The following is a 21,918-nucleotide window of genomic DNA, read 5'->3' as shown; positions in this document are numbered from 1 at the left end:
AATCTGGTTCCTACAACGAATATGGTACAACCAACATACACCTCTGGATTTCGAATGGCTAGAAGACTGAGTTATGGTGTAGTCAAACTATAACACACTCAAGATGAACTGTCGATGCACCTCAGATCAAATAACTAGACACACAGCTGCAGCATCGAGCTAGTCATCGACGAGAAGGTAAATTTTCTTATGACTACTCGAGGTGGTCACACTCAGTACTCTCGTTCTCAACGAATATCTGTACTCTTGCTCTGGTGTCTTCACACCATAGACTCAAGACACACCTTGTTGGGAATAGTGTCCCAAAGCCAATCGTCAGCCTGTTGACGGTTGTGCTCTTTGTTGTATTAGTATATAAATTATAAATAAATAAAAGTTATTTTGGTATTTTTCATCCTAAATTATTTCATCTTCTAATGAACTCCTGTGTTGTGGTGAAGTCCTTAGGACTATTTAGACTCGACAAAGGAGAATTTATCGTTTAGTCCTTAAACATGTTCGCGACCAAATGATACGTTGTTACCAAGGACAACAACATTTATCAAGCATAGGTCGTTGTGTGCCATATGGGTTGGTTGTCCTCTTAACCAAGGAGTGTGGAGACACTGGTATGGCATACAGATGAGATGTAAGGGTACATCTGCACTGAATGTGACCGACTCTGAAATCTTTTCTGCTGTCAAGATTTGCTCCGATGGGATATGGGTATAACTATCCCTCCGACCTGAGACCGCCACGGTGACTTGCAAGCAACTCATTGCACTTAGACACTGAACTACCTGAATTTCTAATTCAGTGATGGAAGGTTGCTGGGTGTAGTCAAGTACTTGACTTGTCGATGCGTGTGTCAAGATGGGATTGACCACTCCAGTTCAGGAGCTCTGTACAGTTGTATTTTAATTTAGTAAAACCTTTGCCAGGGTAGTCCTAGTGAGGAGTCACAGGACTGTTTGAGTTGAGCATGATTCGGATGATCTACTCAGGGTTGACAATTTAACCCTGAGTCATCCTAAACACAGGGGTCAAAAGGGATGAATTATACAGTAACCATATTCACGTAGGTTCTGAGTGTTGCGATTGTGACTATTCGATCTATCCGGATGTCGGGTACCATTGCTAGATGGTCACTTCGATTAGTACAGGAATTGATTCTTATGCTACCGACTTAGGTTCGAACCTGTGGGGTCACACACATTAGAGGTTCCTATCTGATCTGATGGCTGATGAAGAGTCCTAATGTTTGTGGACTATAAGTGAAGGAACCAGATCTAGGGTTTCAGGGTTAGATCTTGAAACTTTTTCAAGATCATACAGCGGAAGACTAAAATAAATCAAAATTTATTTTATAAGATCAGAGAATCCCTAGATCTAAGATCCTATTACATGATTATTACATGGCATTAAATCAAAAATTAAAATATATAAATAAAGCATGAACTACATGTTGATCATATCAACATGTTTCTATACTACATCTAATGTATGTATTAAATAATAGATCAGATCTATTACCTTGCAAGTTAGACGCTCTAACCTCGCTGATCCGGGCTTAAGGATGATGTTGCAAGCCGCACACACATCCGGCCTCTAGGAGTCGTCCACACGAGCCCACGAATCTCAATCAGAAGTCCTGCTTCAGGAAATCAGCACAGTATGCTAGTACTGCGCTGATCCTTCTTTGATGGTTGATCAGGTGCCTCCTTCTTCTTGATTTGGACTCTTCCAAAGATGGAAAGTAGAAGGAGGAGTTTCAGATCTGAGACGCTCTCAGGAAACTCAAGATGGAAGGAGGAAAGATATGAAAATAAAAACCCTAGAAGAAGACCCTCTTCTTCTTCACGTTTTTCTCTCCAAACGCCCTAACTTGTGTATTTTATATCTCCACAATACAAAGGTATTTCTCTCTGATTTTTGGATAGCAGAAAGGCCTCTCAAAAATCTATCTGTCCTTAAAATTTCACGAAGAAACTCATCTTATATAGAGAGATATGATAGAGTCCTTGTCTAGGTCAAACACCTAGTCAAGGCTTATCCAAACATGGCAAGTTAAGGGACGCCCAACTCTTGAGCACCTCCTCCATATTTTCGTGCATGGATCACCAGAAAAGGGTGTAAAATGTAAACCCTAAAAGCCACAAAAATTCCAAAAAAAATTTGGATAAATTCGGTGAAAAATTGAAAGAGTTTTGGATTTCTAAAACTCTATCTCATAGAATTCGAAATCCAAACTTATTCCTTTTAGATTTGATCCAAATCACCTTCCATGTAAGAAAGAAGAGAGGAGACCTTTTGTGAACGTGGGAGAGATCTGGGAGAGGGCTTTTGTCACACAAAATAAGTGGAGATTGGCGTTTAATAAGAGAGAGGGCGTGGAGAAGGTTTATGTGGCGCAAGGTGGAATCCTAGTCCTACTAGGATTCTGTCTCATAACTTGTTTTAATTTGGTTTCCCAAACCAAATCAAATCAAAATTAGATCAACCCAATTAAAATAGGTCTTAACCTAATTAAGAACCTAATTTAATCAGATTAAATTATATTTAAATCTGATTTAATTTTCTAATCAAATTAGAAATTAGATTGACCCAAGTCCTAGTTGAACTAGGACTAGTCTTTCCTTGCACTTGGCTTATCCAATAAATCAATTGAACTTGATCCAATCAAGCCCAAACTAAATCTAATTAAATTATATTTAATTAGACTTAATCTCAGCCCATTGGCTTAATCAAATTAAGTCAATTAGCAATCAAATTGCTAATCGATCCTCCTGCAACACTTGCATTGGGTTAAATGTCAATCGTATTGATTATTTAACCCTATAATGATTCTTAATCGTTGATCAACCATCTGATCGGATCATGAACTCTAATGTGTGTGACCTTATAGGTCCGAACCTAAGCCGGTAGCATAGAAACAAATTTCTATACCAATCGAAGTGACCATCTAGCAATGGTACCCGACGTCCGGATAGGTCGAATGTGTAGAACAACATCCTTAGAACCCATGCGGATATAGTTTTCATATAATTCATCCCCTTAACCAAAATGATCATAGGACACCCCAGAGCTCAACTGTCAACTCTGATCAGGTTGTCCACATTGTATTTCAAAATATCAAATCCATCTGATGGATTACCCTGGCCAAGGTTTTGCTAAATTGAAATACAGCGACTCATTCTTCTCCAACTCTTGGAGTGGTCAATCCCATCTCGATCACACTCTGACTTCGCAAGTACTTGACTGTGCCCAGAAGCCTTCCGTCCCTGAATTAGAAATTCAGTTAGTCCAGTACCAAAGCACAGTGAGTTGCTTGCAAGTCACTGAGGTGATCTCAAGTCTAAGGGACACTTATACCTATATCCCATCAGAGACATTCTCGACAGCAGAATGCTCTGGAGTTGGTCACGTTCAATGACGATGTACCCTTACATCTCACCTGTATGCCATACCAGTGTCTCCACACTCCTTGGTTAAGAGGACAACCAACCCATATGGCCTACAGCGACCTATGCTTGATAGAAGCTGTCGTCCTTATTAACAGCCTATCATTTGGTCGTGAACAGTTTTAAGGACTAATCGATAAATCCTCTCTTTATCGAACTTAAATAGTCCTAAGGACTTCATCATAACAACGGAGTTCATTAGAAGATGAAAGCTTATGATGAAAATGCCAAATATATTTTATTTATTAACAAATCAATTACAATACTTGGTTGCTCAACCGTCAACAGCTTGACGATTGGCTTTTTGGGACACATTTCCCAACAACTCCCACTTGTCCTAAAGCCACTCGGCACAGTATCTAATACCCATCTTCGACTTGTGGTTGTCGAACTCCTTTATTGCCAGGGCTCTAGTGAAGGGGTCGGCTAGGTTCTCCTTTCAGTCGATCTTCTGAAGGTCGACGTCACCTCGATCCACGATCTCTCGGACCAGGTGGAAGCGGTGCAAGATGTGCTTCATCCGCTGATGTGCTTTGGGTTCCTTCACCTGAGCTATGGTACCAGTGCTGTCGCAGTAGAGCAGGACTGGACCATCGAAGGAGGATGCTACTCCAAGTTCATCAGAATTTTCTCAGCCACACAGCTTCCTTCGCGGCATCCGATGCTGCGATGTACTCCGCTTCACAAACAGAGTCCGCCACAGTATGCTGCTTGGAACTCTTCCAGCAGATGGCTCCACCATTCAGAGTAAAGATATAACCCGACACACTCCTGCTATCATCATGGTCAGATTGAAAGCTGGAGTCTGTGAACCCCACAAGTTTCAGATCTGACTCGCCATAAACCAACCATTGGTCCTTAGTATTTCTCAAATACTTAAGGATGGCTTTAACCACTTTCCAGTGGTTTTCTCCAGGATCAGATTGGTATCTACTCACTACTCCTAGTGAGTATGCCACATCTGGTCTTGTACATGTCATGGCATACATGATAGATCCCACAGCTGTAGCATATGGGACTCTACTCATACGCTCTCTCTCTTCAGGAGTTGTCGGACAATTCTTCTTAGAGAGAGAAATTCCTTGGCCTATCGGTAGATAGCCCTTCTTAGAATTCTCCATGCTGAACCTCTTCAGCACAGTATCTATGTACATGGACTGGGATAACCCAAGCATCCTTTTAGATCTATCCCTATAGATCTTCATCCCTAGGATGTAGGATGCTTCACCTAAGTCCTTCATGGAGAACTGTGATGACAACCAAACTTTTATTCCCTGTAGTGTGGGGTTGTCATTCCCGATTAAAAGAATGTCATCCACGTACAAGATAAGGAATACCACAACTGGACCATTTGCCCATTTATAGATGCAGGGCTCTTCTCCATTCTTAATGAAGCCATACGTTTTGATCACCTTATCAAAACGCATGTTCCAACTCCGAGAAGCTTGCTTCAATCCATAAATGGATCTCTGAAGCTTGCACACCTTGGACTCATCTGTGGATGTAAACCCCTCAGGTTGTATCATATACACCTCTTCGGTCAGCTCTCCATTAAGAAAAGCTGTCTTTACATCCATCTGCCAGATCTCATAATCTAGATGGGCAGCTATTGCAAGCATTATCCGAATAGATTTTAGCATTGCCACAGGAGAAAATGTCTCGTCATAGTCAATACCATAACGTTGACGATACCCCTTGGCAGCCAGACGGGCTTTATAGGTCTCCACCTTTCCGTCTGCGCCCCTCTTCCTTTTGAAGACCCATTTACACCCAATGGGTTTAACCCCTTTAGGTGGGTCAACCAATGTCCATACATCGTTGACCTTCATGGACTCCATTTCGGATTTCATGGCTTCAAGCCATTTCTCAGAATCAGGTCTCTGCATAGCATCCATATAGGTGATCGGATCCTCATTATTCTCATCAAGTTCGATGGGATCACCGTCCCGGACCAAGAAACTGTAGTATCTGTCCGGCTGACGCGGTACTCTACCGGATCGCCTTAATGGTACAGGTATATTGGGCTCCGAATCTGATCTAATCATATCCGACTCAGGTTCAGCTATTGGTGTCGGTCCTTCTACCTGTTGAACTTCATCAAGTTCAACCTTAGAGGCAACGGTTCCTTCACCAAGGAACTCCTTTTCTAAAAAGATTGCCTTAAGACTGACGAACACCTTTTATTCATCAGCATGGTAGAAAAAATATCCTTTTGTCTCATTGGGGTACCCTATGAATGAGCATTAGTCAGATCTAGGTCCAAGTTTGTCTGTGACTAATCGTTTGACATAGGCCGGGCACCCCCAGACCCTAAGGTGTGAAAGTGCTGGCTTACGTCCCGTCCATATCTCATATGGAGTCTTAATTACAGACTTACTTGGAACCCTATTTAATAGATAACAAGCCGATTCGAGTGCATATCCCCAGAAGGATATCGGCAAGCTAGCAACACCCATCATGGATCGGACCATGTCTAACAGAGTCCGATTCCTCCTTTCAGACACACCATTATGCTGTGGTGTTCCTGGAGGAGTCCATTGGGAGAGAATCCCATTCTCTCCTAGATATGTGAGAAATTCACTAGAAAGGTATTCTCCTCCTCGATCAGATCGAAGAGTTTTAATACTCTTCCCAGTTTGTTTTTCTACTTCACTTCAGAATCGTTTGAACATTTCAAATGAATCCGACTTATGTTTCATCAGATAGACATATCCATATCGGGATAGGTCATCCATGAAAGTTATGAAGTAGAAATATCCACCTCTAGCACTGGTGCTCATGGGCCCACATACATCAGTATGTACTAGGCTCAAGAGCTCAGTAGCTCTCTCACCTTTTCTAGTAAAAGGTGACTTGGTCATTTTACCAAGAAGACAGGACTCACAGGTTGGAAGTGATTCACAATCACTAACTTCGAGGATTCCCTCTTGAGTCAACCTGTTTATTCTGTTCTTGTTTATATGACCTAGCCTACAGTGCCATAAGTAGATATCTGACACACTATCTAATCTAGGGTGCTTGCCAGTAGAATAGACTCTTATCAGGCTTGACCTTTTTGGTCTGGCTCTGCACTGATGTCCTAGCCTGAACTTGTACCTTCTTTACTTTCTTCTTCTTGTTCTTCTTTCCTTTCTCAAAGGGTCGAGAACCAGAAGATGAACCTCCCACTGAGTTCACTGAGTTCACCGACTCCTTGAGGAGTTGGTGATCCTTCTCAAAGTTCTGAAGCAACCCCATTAACCCATGGTAGTTTACTTCAGGCTTTGTCATTCTATAATGAGTGAGGAATGGGAGACAAGACTTGGGCAGCGAGTTCAGTATTGCATCTTTCCCAAGCTGCTTTCAAGGGAAAGCCGAGCTTGCTCAATCGTTCCATCAGCTCGATCATGTACAATACATGATCAGTGATAGAGACTCCATCCCGTATTTTGGCATTGAAGATGGCACAACTAGTCTTGTGCCTCTCTACGTCATCGGGTGTGCCAAAGGTATCCTCCAACACTTGAAGCATGTCCTTTGGCTGAGCCGTCTCGAATCTGCGACTGAACTCATCGCTCATGATAGCACCCAGCATGATACAGCGCACCGTGGTCCGGTCACTGAGCCACTTCTGGTAAGTGTCTCTAACTGTTCCACGTGCATTGACAGCTGGCTCCTCAGGTGCAGGATCCATTATCACATATAGGATCCGTTCATGCTCCAGGACTATCTTCAACTTTCGGTACCAGCTACCGAAGTTGGGTCCCACCAACTTATCATTGTCCAACAATGATCGGAGCGATAGGGAAGTGGCCATATTTGCACAAAGGAGAACCATAACCTAATTAGTAATTGATTCATTAAACCTAAAGATTTAGACTTTAATCAAAAGGTTTCTCCCACTATTTTATTTGAATTGGTAGCCTCTACCTTCAATTCGAGGAATTACCCTAATTCCTTAGCGGGTACTAGAATCCACTTAGACTGCACACAAGCCCAACTTTGGTTGGCCAACCCATGTACATCTAAGGGTAGGTTCATAACCAATTGTTTCTCTAAACAATTTCTAGTAATTTTAATTTTGCCCCAGAAACCTAATCAGTAGGCTTTGGCCTCCACTGTAAGGATCCAGTTAGGTCCAACCATTAACATGATCATACTTGGTGTATCTAACCAACGAATGATTAAGCCCAACTTTGGTTGGCTCACCTAACCACCATTAGAGAGATACTTCCAAGTCGTCATATGATGAGTGATAATTCCATTAGTCAACAAGCACCAGGCCTTTGGGTCTGCAATGATTATTGAGTTCATGGACTCATTATCAAACACCTTAATGGGAGGCTATGACTCAGTTATCTCCATAACTTTATCATTTTAAGGACCTAATAATTTTAGAGGATTTAAATAATATAGAGGATGAGGTCAGATGAACTAGCTTATCATGATCCTCCCACTGGCTTCACCAAGTCAGCTTAAGGGAGACCAGGGCTGGTCTAGGAGCACCTAAATCAGTCACACTGATTTACCTAGCTGACATGGGTCAGCTCGAATAGTCAAGTGATCCGATCAAAACATAATTTCACCAAGAGGCCAGGTAAGTTCGATCAGTGGGAGGGTCTGCCAAAGCTTGCCTTAGACACCATCATGAATGGCCAGGTAAGCGGGCTCCCAATTAAAAACCACCGGTCTGGTTTACCTTAGACACCAACTGGTTTAATTAGTTTCGATTAGATCAACCTAACAGTTCGTGCTAGACCGCTTAGCCAAGAATCAAGTCCATTTGGTTCTCGTTAAAGACATGGACTTGACCAACTACAACTATTGTAATTGATCTAGAGAATCCTTGACCTAATCTAAGACAACAATTGATTAGATTTAGTTAATTCTCTAATTAAGTCCATCTTTAATCTAACCATAGGTCTAACCCAATTAATGGATCTAATTTCCACTAACCCATTAACCCAATGTGTTATGATTTGTGTCTTAGGTTCTTCAATTCACAATCCTAGAACCTAATCTAACAACTTCTTAATTCTTAATTAAGTTTTGGGCTGAGGGTTGGGTTCGGCTTTTCAAAAAATCATTTTCATATTTGTAAAACAATTTTACAATATGATTCTACCAATCATATTGCATGTTTGATTCATAATCAAGATGCAAGTGAAATAAACATGAAACTACTTTAGATCTAATCTAAACAGGTTCATGTAATTGAAACAATTTCAACTTTAAATAATTTCTTTGCATAAAAATTATTAACAAAGAGATTTTATTTCAGATTTAAACATCTTTTAAATCTAATAAATCACAAATTTAATCTAGATCATATCTAACAAATTTATGATTAAAGATAGATCTACACAAACTAGGACAACCTTTGCACTGTAAGGGGTAAACCTTACAGCAGGACAACCTTGCAGTTTGTGATTGATCTAAAATTTTAATTTTAGATTTAATAATCAGATTATAAATTAGATCTAATCTAAGAAATAATCTAAGTATGTATAAATAATCATGTAATAAAGAACCTAGGCTCTGATACCAATTGAAGGAACCAGATCTAGGGTTTCAGGGTTAGATCTTGAAACTTTTTCAAGATCATACAGCGGAAGACTAAAATAAATCAAAATTTATTTTATAAGATCAGAGAATCTCTAGATCTAAGATCCTATTACATGATTATTACATGGCATTAAATCAAAAATTAAAATATATAAATAAAGCATGAACTACATGTTGATCATATCAACATGTTTCTATACTACATCTAATGTATGTATTAAATAATAGATCAGATCTATTACCTTGCAAGTTAGACGCTCTAACCTCGCTGATCCGGGCTTAAGGATGATGTTGCAAGCCGCACACGCGTCCGGCCTCTAGGAGTCGTCCACACGAGCCCACGAATCTCGATCAGAAGTCCTGCTTCAGGAAATCAGCACAGTATGCTAGTACTGCGCTGATCCTTCTTTGATGGTTGATCAGGTGCCTCCTTCTTCTTGATTTGGACTCTTCCAAAGATGGAAAGTAGAAGGAGGAGTTTCAGATCTGAGACGCTCTCAGGAAACTCAAGATGGAAGGAGGAAAGATATGAAAATAAAAACCCTAGAAGAAGACCCTCTTCTTCTTCACGTTTTTCTCTCTAAACGCCCTAACTTGTGTATTTTATATCTCCACAACCCAAAGGTATTTCTCCCTGATTTTTGGATAGCAGAAATGAATCTCAAAAAGCTATCTCTCCTTAAAAGTTCACGAAGAAACTCATCTTATATGGAGAATATTATAGAGTCCTTGTCTAGGTCAAACACCTAGTCAAGGCTTATCCAAACATGGCAAGTTAAGGGACGCCCAACTCTTGAGCACCTCCTCCATATTTTCGTGCATGGATCACCAGAAAAGGGTGTACAATGTAAACCCTAAAAGCCACGAAAATTCCAAAAAAAATTTGGATAAATTCGGTGCAAAATTGAAAGAGTTTTGGATTTCTAAAACTCTATCTCATAGAATTCGAAATCCAAAATTATTCCTTTTAGATTTGATCCAAATCACCTTCCATGTAAGAAAGAAGAGAGGAGACCTTTTGTGAACGTGGGAGAGATCTGGGAGAGGGCTTTTTTTACACAAAATAAGTGGAGATTGGCGTTTAATAAGAGAGAGGGCGTGGAGAAGGTTTATGTGGCGCAAGGTGGAATCCTAGTCCTACTAGGATTCTGTCTCATAACTTGTTTTAATTTGGTTTCCCAAACCAAATCAAATCAAAATTAGATCAACCCAATTAAAATAGGTCTTAACCTAATTAAGAACCTAATTTAATCAGATTAAATTATATTTAAATCTGATTTAATTTTCTAATCAAATTAGAAATTAGATTGACCCAAGTCCTAGTTGAACTAGGACTAGTCTTTCCTTGCACTTGGCTTATCCAATAAACCAATTGAACTTGATCCAATCAAGCCCAAACTAAATCTAATTAAATTATATTTAATTAGACTTAATTTCAGCCCATTGGCTTAATCAAATTAAGCCAATTAGCAATCAAATTGCTAATCGATCCTCCTGCAACACTTGCACTGGGTTAAATGTCAATCGTATTGATTATTTAACCCTATAATGATTCTTAATCGTTGATCAACCATCTGATCGGATCATGAACTCTAATGTGTGTGACCTCATAGGTCCGAACCTAAGCCGGTAGCATAGAAACAAATTCCTATACCAATCGAAGTGACCATCTAGCAATGGTACCCGACGTCCGGATAGGTCGAATGTGTAGAACAACATCCTTAGAACCCATGCGGATATAGTTTTCATATAATTCATCCCCTTGACCAAAATGATCATAGGACACCCCAGAGCTCAACTGTCAACTCTAATCAGGTTGTCCACATTGTATTTCAAAATATCAAATCCATCTGATGGATTACCCTGGCCAAGGTTTTGCTAAATTGAAATACAGCGACTCATTCTTCTCCAACTCTTGGAGTGGTCAATCCCATCTCGATCACACTCTGACTTCGCAAGTACTTGACTGTGCCCAGAAGCCTTCCGTTCCTGAATTAGAAATTCAGTTAGTCCAGTACCAAAGCACAGTGAGTTGCTTGCAAGTCACTGAGGTGATCTCAAGTCTAAGGGACACTTATACCTATATCCCATCAGAGACATTCTCGATAGCAGAATGCTCTGGAGTTGGTCACGTTCAATGACGATGTACCCTTACATCTCACCTGTATGCCATACCAGTGTCTCCACACTCCTTGGTTAAGAGGACAACCAACCCATATGGCCTACAGCGACCTATGCTTGATAGAAGCTGTCGTCCTTATTAACAGCCTATCATTTGGTCGTGAACAGTTTTAAGGACTAATCGATAAATCCTCTCTTTATCGAACTTAAATAGTCCTAAGGACTTCATCATAACAACGGAGTTCATTAGAAGATGAAAGCTTATGATGAAAATGCCAAATATATTTTATTTATTAACAAATCAATTACAATACTTGGTTGCTCAACCGTCAACAGCTTGACGATTGGCTTTTTGGGACACATTTCCCAACATAAGTCCTACGTGTCTGAGACTCTGTGATCAAGAATCAGGATTCTCTGATCATGAGTCCCACACATTTTGGGTACCGGGGTCAAGAGTCCCACACATTTTGGGTACCAGGGTCAAGAGTCCTACTGGTTTGGGACTCTTCAATCAAGGTTTCATATCGATGGATTTTGATACCCGATTGCCCATCAGATTTGGACTCAATATTTATGAAAGATTTAATTAGTAATTTAATCATTAATTAACTCAATTTAATTGAGTAATTATTTTTGGATCAAGTCCAATTGAATTGGATTTAGTTGGGTTTGACCCGATTAGGTTAAGAGTTGACCTAATCGTCGAGATGGTTTGGTCCCTGATTTGATCAGGGGTTGGGCTTAGTCAATTCTTGATTTGATTAAGATTTTATTGAGCCTAATTAAGCCTAATTAAGTTGGGTTTAATTTAGTCTAATTATGCTTAACCTATTTTGATTAGGTTGGTTCAATTAAGATTAAACCACCATTTGAATTTGAATCCCTGTGCCACTTCATATCTCTGCGCCCATTTGAATTCACGAGAAGAAACTTCTCATGAATTTTTTCTCATGCAAAGCCCTTCCCACGCCCTACATTTGTGCACCACATAGGTGGATAAGGATGGTTGGTTGGCCATTCAAATTCAAAACAAAGTTTGAATTTGAATGAGCAACCAATCCATGCGCCATGTCCTTATCCTCTTTAGCGCCCCATATCTTACACGAGAAAGAGTTTATTGTGAAACCTTTCCATGCACAAAGCAGCCACGCACCTTCTCTTCTCATGCCCAAGTGGATAGGGATGAGTTGGTTTGCATTTGAATTCAAATTTGATTTGAATTCAAATGTGCAACCACTTATCTTTATCCTCTCACATGGATAAGACATGAACTGTTTTAAAAGAGATAGGGAGGTGGGGCGTGCGTAGAAATTTTTTGAGAGAGAAAGTGGGGTGTGAGGAACCCTTGTATGTGAGTAGGAAGTCTAAAACTTTCGAGAGAAAAAGAAAGAAAAGAAAGAAAATTGGGCACAGGGTTTTCAGTGTGTTCCTTAGGGATTCAGCCTGGGGTTTGGGAAGTGAGAAGGTGAGCTACGAGTGTCGTGAGCCCACCAAATTTTAGGAAGAGATTCATCAACCTCTCAAGCACACTTGTTGATGATTTGGAGTATTCAAGGAGTCGGTAGATATCGATCGAAGGAGTTCGATCATCATTGACCGTTGAAAGGGCTCTACAACGAGCTAGCACTCGTGAGGAGCCGATCAGATCGGGAGCTTCGTGTGGATGATCCACAGGGGCTAGATATACTGTGTGGCTACATTACGATGATCAGATCCTCCCGACGATGATCAGATTGTGGTGATCGACTATCCGCACAAAGGTATTGTGTTCTGAAAACAGAACCGTAAATTATTTATTGTTCAAATTTGAATTTCAAATTTAAATGCATGCATGCTGTATATCATATTTAGATCCTAGTGTAGGATAAATACATGTTACTTAATTAGATTAATTAATAATTTCTACTGTAAAATAGTGATTTTAAAAATATTTTAAAATTACCATTTTACCCCTGCACCAAATTTTGCAACAAATGGTATCAGAACATGTTCTAAGATATGATATATGAATTTGCATGCATAGATTAAGTTGTAATCTAAAAGTTTAAATTTAAAATTCAAAATTTGAAATTTAAATTTTGAAAGTTATTCAAAATTCAAAATTCAAACATTTAAAATTCAAAATTTGAAATTTAAAATTTGAAATTTGAAATTTAAAATTCAAAAATTTAAAATTTAAAATTTAAAATTTGAAATTTGAAATTTGGTTAAAATTTCAAATTTGAAATTCAAAATTTAAAATTCAAAATTTAAAATTCAAAATTTGAAATTTGAAATTTGTTTAAAATTTGAAATTCAAAATTTAAAATTTAAAATTTGAAATTTAAAATTTAAATTTTAAAATTGGTATATTTAGATATACTTGATCCAAGTAGCAAGTAATCTAATTGGGTTTGTTGCCATGGCCGTCCGATCATAGGAGAAAAGTAAGGGTTTAAAGGCCCTCTCCTCCCATTCGATGGGGTCTCCTATGGCGGTAGGGGTGCCGTTGCAATTATATCCCATACAGATGAAGTAGAAAAAAGACTTAATTGTAAAGGTTCAATTATAAAATTTATCATGAATGTGTTAGATTAGATCTAAAGGAATATTCATGATTTATTTTGATTGAGTTATTTTCTGTTATATAATTAGCAATAGGATTGGTATTTATGAAATGTGCTGATCTATTTATGAAATGAGTCAACATATTTGGTGAACAGAAAATAAAAATTTTCAAATTTTCAAATTATTTTCAAAATACCAAACCCTGATCCATCAGCCCAAATACTTAATTAAAAGAATTAAGTGTTGTCAAGTTGGTCTAGAATTGTGAATTAAGACCTAAGACAATTGCATAAACTTGTGGGTCAATGGGTTAGATGGATTAGGTCCATAATTGGGTTAGACCTAAGGTTAGCTTAAAGAAATGGACTAAATTAGAGTAATTGGTCAAATCTAATCAAAAGTTGAATTAGATTAGGTCAAGGACACTCTAGACTCAACTCCAATAGTTGTAGTTGAATGGGTCCATGTCTTTAACTAGATCAAGATGGACTTAATTCATAGCTATGCGGTGGAACCCTATTTACTAAGTTGATCAAATTAAAACTAATGAACTGGATGGTGTCTAAGGTAAGTTCAGCAGTTTGACCAGTGGTTCTTAAGTGGGAGCTACTCGCATTGATTCGATCTCTGTCGAGTTAATGGCATATCCCCACCACTGATCTCACTTACCTGGCCAACCTGGTGAGTTAGATTTTGATTAGATCACTTGGTGATTAGGGCTCACCCATGTCATTAGGTAAATCAGTGTGACTGATTTAGGTACTCCTAATACCGGCTTCAATTAAATCCTTTTTAATCTGACTTGGTGAAGTCAGTGGGAGGATTGAAATTGGCTGGTTAATTTCTTCTCTTCTATCCTTTAATAAAATCCTCAAAATTATTAGGTCCCTAAAATGATTAAGTTATAGTGATAATTAAGTCATAGCCTCTCATTAAGTGAGTGATAATGAGTCCATTAGTTTAATAATCATTGGAGGCCCAAAGGCCTGGTGCTTATTGACTAATAGAATTATCATTCATAGTATGATAATTTGGTTTGAGTCTTTCTGATGGTGGTCAGGTTGGCCGGCCAAAGTCGGGCCTAATCATTTATTGGTCCGATTCACCAAATCAAGTCATGTTAATGGTTGGACCTAATCAGATCTTTTCAGTGGAGGCCAAAGCCTACTGATTAGGTTCTGGGGCAAAATTGATTACTAGAAGTTGTTTAGAGAAACAACTAGTTATGAACCTACCCATAGATGCACATGGGCTGACCAACCAAAGTTGGGCTCGTGTGTAGTCTGTGTGGATTTTAGTACCCACTAAGGAATTAAAGTAATTTTTCGAATTGGAGGTTGAGGCTACCAGTTCGTAAAAATATTGGGAGAAACTTTAGACTAAAGTCCAAGTCTTTAGTATTAATAATTTATATACTAATAGAGGTTTGATTTTCTTTATGCAGCTATGGCCACTACCCTATCGCTCTGGTCATTATTAGATAATGACAAGCTCATGGATCTAATTTCGATAGCTGGTATCGAAAATTAAAAATCGTCCTTGAGCATGAGTAGATCCTTTATGTAGTAATGGATCCGACACTAGAGGAGCCAGCCCCGAACGCTAGAGGCACGATCCGAGACACTTACCAGAAGTGGCTCAATGACCGCACCACCATTCGGTGCATAATGCTGGTGGCAATGAATGATGAGTTTAGCCGCAGGTTTGAGAACGCCAGCCACAGGAGATGCTTCAAATGTTGAGCGACTCCTTTGGCACGCCTGACGATGTTGAAAGGCACAAAACTAGTTATGCCATTTTCAATGCTCAGATGAGGGATGGGGCCTCAGTCACCGATCATGACTGTACATGATCGAAATGATTGAGCATCTAAATAAACTGGGCTTTCCCCTGCACGAGCAGCTCGGTAAAGATGCGATCCTTAATTCATTGCCCAAGTCATTCCTCCCCTTCCTTACTCATTTTCGAATGACAAAGCCTACAGTGAACTACCCGACTTGTTGGGATTGCTGCAGAACTTTGAGAAGGACCACCAACTCCGAAAGGAGTTGGTGAATGTTGTGGGAGGGTCTTCTTCTAGTCGTCGATCCTTTAAGAAAGGGAAGAAGAATAAGAAGAAGAAGAACAAGAAGGTGCAGCCGCATGTTGGGACATTTGCACAGGGTCAGACCAAGAAGCACAAGCCCGACCAGAGGTAGGCGGAGTGCTTTTTTGCAAGAAGCAGGGGCACTGAAAGAGGAACTGTCCTCTATACATTGCCTCCCTGGATCCAAATAGGCCAAAGAAGAAGCAAGGTAATTATATGATAACACCTTGCAACTTTTTTATTTGTGATACTACTGCCTGGGTATTGGATACCGAAAGCCCTTATCATATTGCAATTTGATGCAGGATCTGCAGGCCAGTAGGAGATTTGATGATGGCGAGAGGTTCCTGAACGTTGGAGATGGAAGCAAAGTTCCAGTTCTAGCTTTAGGAATCATGAACCTTGTAATCAATTCTCGTAATGTAATTCTAAGTAAATGTCACTATTGTCCAAGCTTTTTATTAAATATTATTTTTGTAGACCTTTTGGCCATGTACGGTTATCAATTTTTAATAAAAGAAAATGTTTGCAATATCATTTTGAATGGTGTTACAATGTTTGTTGGACAACTAGATAATGGAATTTACTTACTGTCACAGCCTGTTAAAGTGGTTCAAACCTTCGGTAAATGCCCTAGAATAGATAATGTGTCAGATGTCTATCTTTGGCACTGTAGGCTAGGTCATATCAATAAGAACAGGATAAACAGGTTGGCTCAAGAAGAAATTCTTGAAGTTGGTGATTGTGAATCCCTTCCAACCTGTGAGTCTTGTCTTCTTGGGAAGATAACCAAGTCACCTTTTATTGGAAAAGGTGAGCGAGCCAGTGAACTCTTGGGTCTGGTATATTCTGATATATGTGGACCCATGAGCTCAAGTGCAAGAGGTGGATATTTCTACTTCATAACCTTCACAGACGACCTATCGAGGTATGGGTATGTCTATTTAATGAAGCATAAGTCGGAGTCGTTTAAAATGTTTAAACTATTCCGAAATGAGGTAGAAAAATAAACTGGAAAGTGTATTAAAACTCTTCGATCTGATCGAGGAGGTGAATACCTTTCCAATGATTTTCTATCATATCTTGGGGAGAATTGGATTCTCTCTCAGTGGACACCTCCTGGAACACCACAGCATAATGGTGTGTCTGAAAGGAGGAATCGGACCTTGTTAGACATGGTCCGATCCATGATGGGGTTTGCTGGTCTGTCGATCTCCCTCTGGGGATATGCATTCGAATCGGCTTGTTACCTTCCAAATAGGGTTCTGAGTAAGTCTGTAACCAAAATACCATATGAGTTATGGATAGGACGTAAGCCAGTACTCTCGCACCTTAGGGTTTGGGGGTGTCCGACTTATGTTAAACATTTAATTACGGACAAGCTTGGACCTAGGTCTGACAAGTATAATTTCATAGGGTATCCAAAAGAGACCAAAGGGTATTATTTCTACCTAGCTGATGAGCAAAAGGTATTTGTCAGCCTTAAGGCAATCTTTTTAGAAAAAGAGTTCCTTGGTGAAAGGACTGTTGTCTTTAAGGTCGAACTTGAGGAAGTTCGATAGATGAAAAAACCGACACAAGTAGCTGAACCTGAATCGAATTTGATTAGATCAGATTCGGAGTCCATTGTTCCTGCACCTTTAAGGCGATCTGGTAGAGTACCACGTCAACCGGACAGATACTATGGTTTCTTGGTCCGGGAAGGAGATCCTATCGAACTTGATAAAAATGATGAGGATCCGATCACCTACATGGATGCAATGTAGAGACCTGACTCTGAGAAATGGCTAGAGGTCATGAAATCCGAAATAGAGTCCATGAAGGTCAACGATGTGTGGACATTGGTTGACCCACCCGAATGAGTAAAACCCATAGGGTGTAAGTGGGTCTTCAAGAGGAAGAAGGGCGCAGACGAAGAGGTGGAAACCTATAAAGCCCATCTGGTTGCCAAGGGATATCGTCAATGTTATGGTATAGACTATGACGAGACATTTTCTCCTGTGGTAATGCTCAAATCCATTCGGATTATGCTTGCGATAGCTGCCCATCTGGACTATGAAATCTGGCAGATGGATGTGAAGACAGCTTTCCTAAACGGAGAGCTAGACGAAGAGGTGTATATGATACAACCTGAAGGATTCACATCCACAGAAGAGTCTAAGGTGTGCAGGCTACAGAGGTCCATTTATGGACTTAAGCAGGCATCCCAGAGTTGGAACATACGTTTTGATAGGATGATCAAGACGTATAGCTTCGTTAAGAACGGAGAAGAGCCCTGCATTTATAAGTGGGCTAATGGTCTAGTAGTAGTATTTTTTGTATTGTATGTGGATGATATTCTCTTAATCAGGAATGATATCCCTGCATTACAGGGAATAAAGATTTGGCTGTCGTCACAATTCTCTATGAAAGATCTGGGAGAAGCTTCCTACATCCTAGGGATGAGGATCTATAGGGATAGATCTAAAAGGTTGCTTGGCTTATCTCAATCCATGTTCATTGATACTATGCTGAAGAGGTTCAGCATGAAGAATTCCAAGAAAGGCTATCTACCGATAGGCCATGAATTTCTCTCTCGAAGAGGGATTATCCGACAACACCTCAAGAGAGAGAGCGTATGGGTAGAATTCCATATGCTTCGACAGTGGGATCTATCATGTACGCCATGACATGTACACGACCAGATGTGGCGTACTCACTAGGAGTAGTGAGTAGATACCAATCTGATCCAGGAGAGAATCACTGGAAGGTTGTTAAAATCATCCTGAAGTATTTAAGAAATACTAAGGACCAGTGGCTTGTTTATGGTGAATCAAACTTGAAACTTATAGGATTTATAGACTCTAGTTTTCAGTCTGATCATGATGATAGCAAGAGTGTGTCGGGATTTATTTTTACGCTTAATGGTGGGGCTGTCTGCGGGAAAAGTTTCAAGCAGCACACAGTGGCTGATTCAGTTTGTGAGGTGGAGTATGTCGCTACATTAGATGCTACCAAAAAAGTGGTGTGGCTGAGAAAATTCATCACCGAGCTCAGAGTAGCACCCTCCCTTGTTGGTCCAGTTCTGCTCTACTGTGACAGCTCTGGAGCCATTGCTCAGGCGAAAAAACCAAAGGCACACCAGCGGACGAAGCATATTCTGCGCCGCTACCATCTCATCCGAAAAATCATGGATCAAGGTGACGTCGATCTTCAAAAGATCGATGGAAAGGAGAACCTGGCCGACCCATTCACTAAAGCCATTGCGGTGAAGGAGTTCGACGACTTCAAGTTGAAGATGGGTATTAGATATTGCACCGATTGGCTTTAGGCCAAGTGGGAGATTGTTGGGAATAGTATCCCAAAGCCAATCGTCAGCCTGTTAACGGTTGTACTCTTTGTTGTATTAGTATATAAATTATAAATAAATAAAAATTATTTTGATTTTTTTCATCACAAATTATTTCATCTTCTAATGAACTCCTGTGTTGTGGTGAAGTCCTTAGGACTATTTAGACTCGACAAATGAGGATTTATCGTTTAGTCCTTAAACATGTTCGCGATCAAATGATATGTTGTTACCAAGGACAATAATATTTATCAAGCATAGGTCATTGTGTGCCATATGGGTTGGTTGTCCTCTTAACCAAGGAGTGTGGAGACATTGGTATGGTATACAAGTGAGATATAAGGGTACATTTGCACTGAACGTGACCGACTCCGGAGCCTTTTTTGCTGTCAAAATTTGCTCCGTGGGATATGGGTATAACTATCCCTCCGACCTGGGACCGCCACGGTGACTTGCAAGCAACTCACTGCACTTAGGCACTGGACTACCTGAATTTCTAATTCAGTGATGGAAGGCTGCTGGGTGTAGTCAAGTACTTGACTTGTCGGTGCATGTGTCAAGATGGGTTTGACCACTCCAGTTCAGGAGCTGTGTACAGTCATATTTCAATTTAGCAAAACTTTGGTCAGGGTAGTCCTAGTGAGGAGTCACAAGACTGTTTGAGTTGAGCATGATTCGGATGATCTACTCAGGGTTGACAGTTTAACCCTGAGTCATCCTAAACACAGGGGTCAAAAGGGATGAATTATACAGTAACCATATTCACGTAGGTTCTGAGTGTTACGATTGTGACTATTCGACCTATCTGAATGTCGGGTACCATTGCTAGATGGTCACTTCGATTAGTACAGAAATTGGTTCTTGTGCTACCGGCTTAGGTTCGAACCTACGGGGTCACACACATTAGAGGTTCCTATCTAATTGATGGCTGATGAAGAGTCTTAATATTTGTGGACTATGATCCTACATGTCTGGGACTCTGTGATCAAGAATCAGGATTCTCTGATCATGAGTCCCACACATTTTGGGTACCGGGGTCAAAAGTCCCACTGGTTTGGGACTCTTCGATCAAGGTTTCATATCGATGGACTTTGATACCTGATTGCCCATCGGATTTGGACTCAATATTTATGAGAGATTTAATTAGTAATTTGATTGCTAATTAACTCAATTTGATTGAGTAATTATTTTTGGATCAAGTCCAATTGAATTGGATTTAGTTGGGTTTGACCCGATTAGGTTAAGAGTTGACCTAATCATCGAGATGGTTTGGTCCCTGATTTGATCAGGGGTTGGACTTAGTCAATTCTTGATTTGATTAAGATTTTATTGAGCCTAATTAAGCCTAATTAAGTTGGATTTAATTTAGTCTAGTTGTGCTTATCCTATTTTGATTAGGTTGGTTCAATTAAGATTAAACCACCATTTGAATTTGAATCCCTGCGCCACTTCATATCTCTGCGCCCATTTGAATTCACGAGAAGAAACTTCTCATGAATTTTCTCTCACACAAAGCCCTTCCCACACCCCACATTTGTGCACCACATAGGTGGATAAGGATGGTTGGTTGGCCATTCAAATTCAAAACAAAGTTTGAATTTGAATGAGCAACCAATCCATGCGCCATGTCCTTATCCTCTTTAGCGCCCCATATCTTACACGAGAAAGAGTTTCTTGTGAAACCTTTCCATGCACAAAGCAGGCACGCACCTTCTCTTCTCACGTCCAAGTGGATAGGGATGAGTTGGTTTGCATTTGAATTCAAATTTGATTTGAATTCAAATGTGCAACCACTTATCTTTATCCTCTCACATGGATAAGAAACGTTTTGAACTATTTTAAAAGAGATAGGGAGGTGGGGCATGCGTAGAAATTTTTTGAGAGAGAAAGTGGGGCATGAAAAACCCTTGTGCATGAGTAGAAAGTCTAAAACTTTCGAGAGAAAAAGAAAGAAAAGAAAAAAAATTGGGCGCAGGGTTTTCAGTGTGTTCCCTAGGGATTCAGCTTGGGGTTCGGGAAGTGAGAAGGTGAGCTACGAGTGTCGTGAGCCCACCAAATTTTAAGGAGAGATTCATCAATCTCTCAAGCACACTTGCTGATGATCTGAAGTATTCAAGAAGTCAGCAGACATCGATCAAAGGAGTTCGATCAGCATCGACTGTCGAAAGGGCTCTACAACGAGCTAGCACTCGTGAGGAGCCGATCAGATCGGAAGCTTCGTGTGGATGATCCGTAAAGGCTAGACACACTGTGTGGCTGCATTGCGATGATCAGATCTTTCTGACGATGATAAGATTGCGGTGATCGACTACCCCTATAAAGGTATTGTGTTCTGAATACAAAATAGTAAATTGTTTACTGTTCAAATTTGAAATTCAAATTTAAATGCATGCATGCTGTATATCATATTTAGACCTTGTGTAGGGTAAACACATGTTAATTAATTAGATTAATTAATAATTTTTACTATAAAATAGTGATTTTGAAAAAAAATTAAAATTATCATTTTACCCCTACACTAAATTTTGCAACACATCTATCCTAAGAAAGCGATCATACACCAATCTTCTGGATCGATCACCATCCTCGTGATGATCCTATGGTCAGAAGTTGTTTATGAGTTAGTTATATAAATTCATGCCTTAAATTTTTAACTTTTAAAAATATGAATTAACATTCCTACTAACTCAAAGGATATATCACAGACATAATGTACACAATGTGGTAGTAGAATAACCCTTTTATTCATTTATAGTCAAAATTATAAATTTGCCCTTAGATTTGTACAGGAATGTATCAGCCAATCTGACATCTAGGGCACACATCTAACAAACTCCCACTTGATCTAA

The sequence above is a fragment of the Elaeis guineensis genome, chromosome 3, assembly GCF_000442705.2.
Source record: "Elaeis guineensis isolate ETL-2024a chromosome 3, EG11, whole genome shotgun sequence".
Classification (NCBI taxonomy): Eukaryota; Viridiplantae; Streptophyta; class Magnoliopsida; order Arecales; family Arecaceae; genus Elaeis; species Elaeis guineensis.
The sequence above is the reverse complement of the archived record's forward strand: the minus strand, read 5'-3'. Positions refer to the sequence as shown.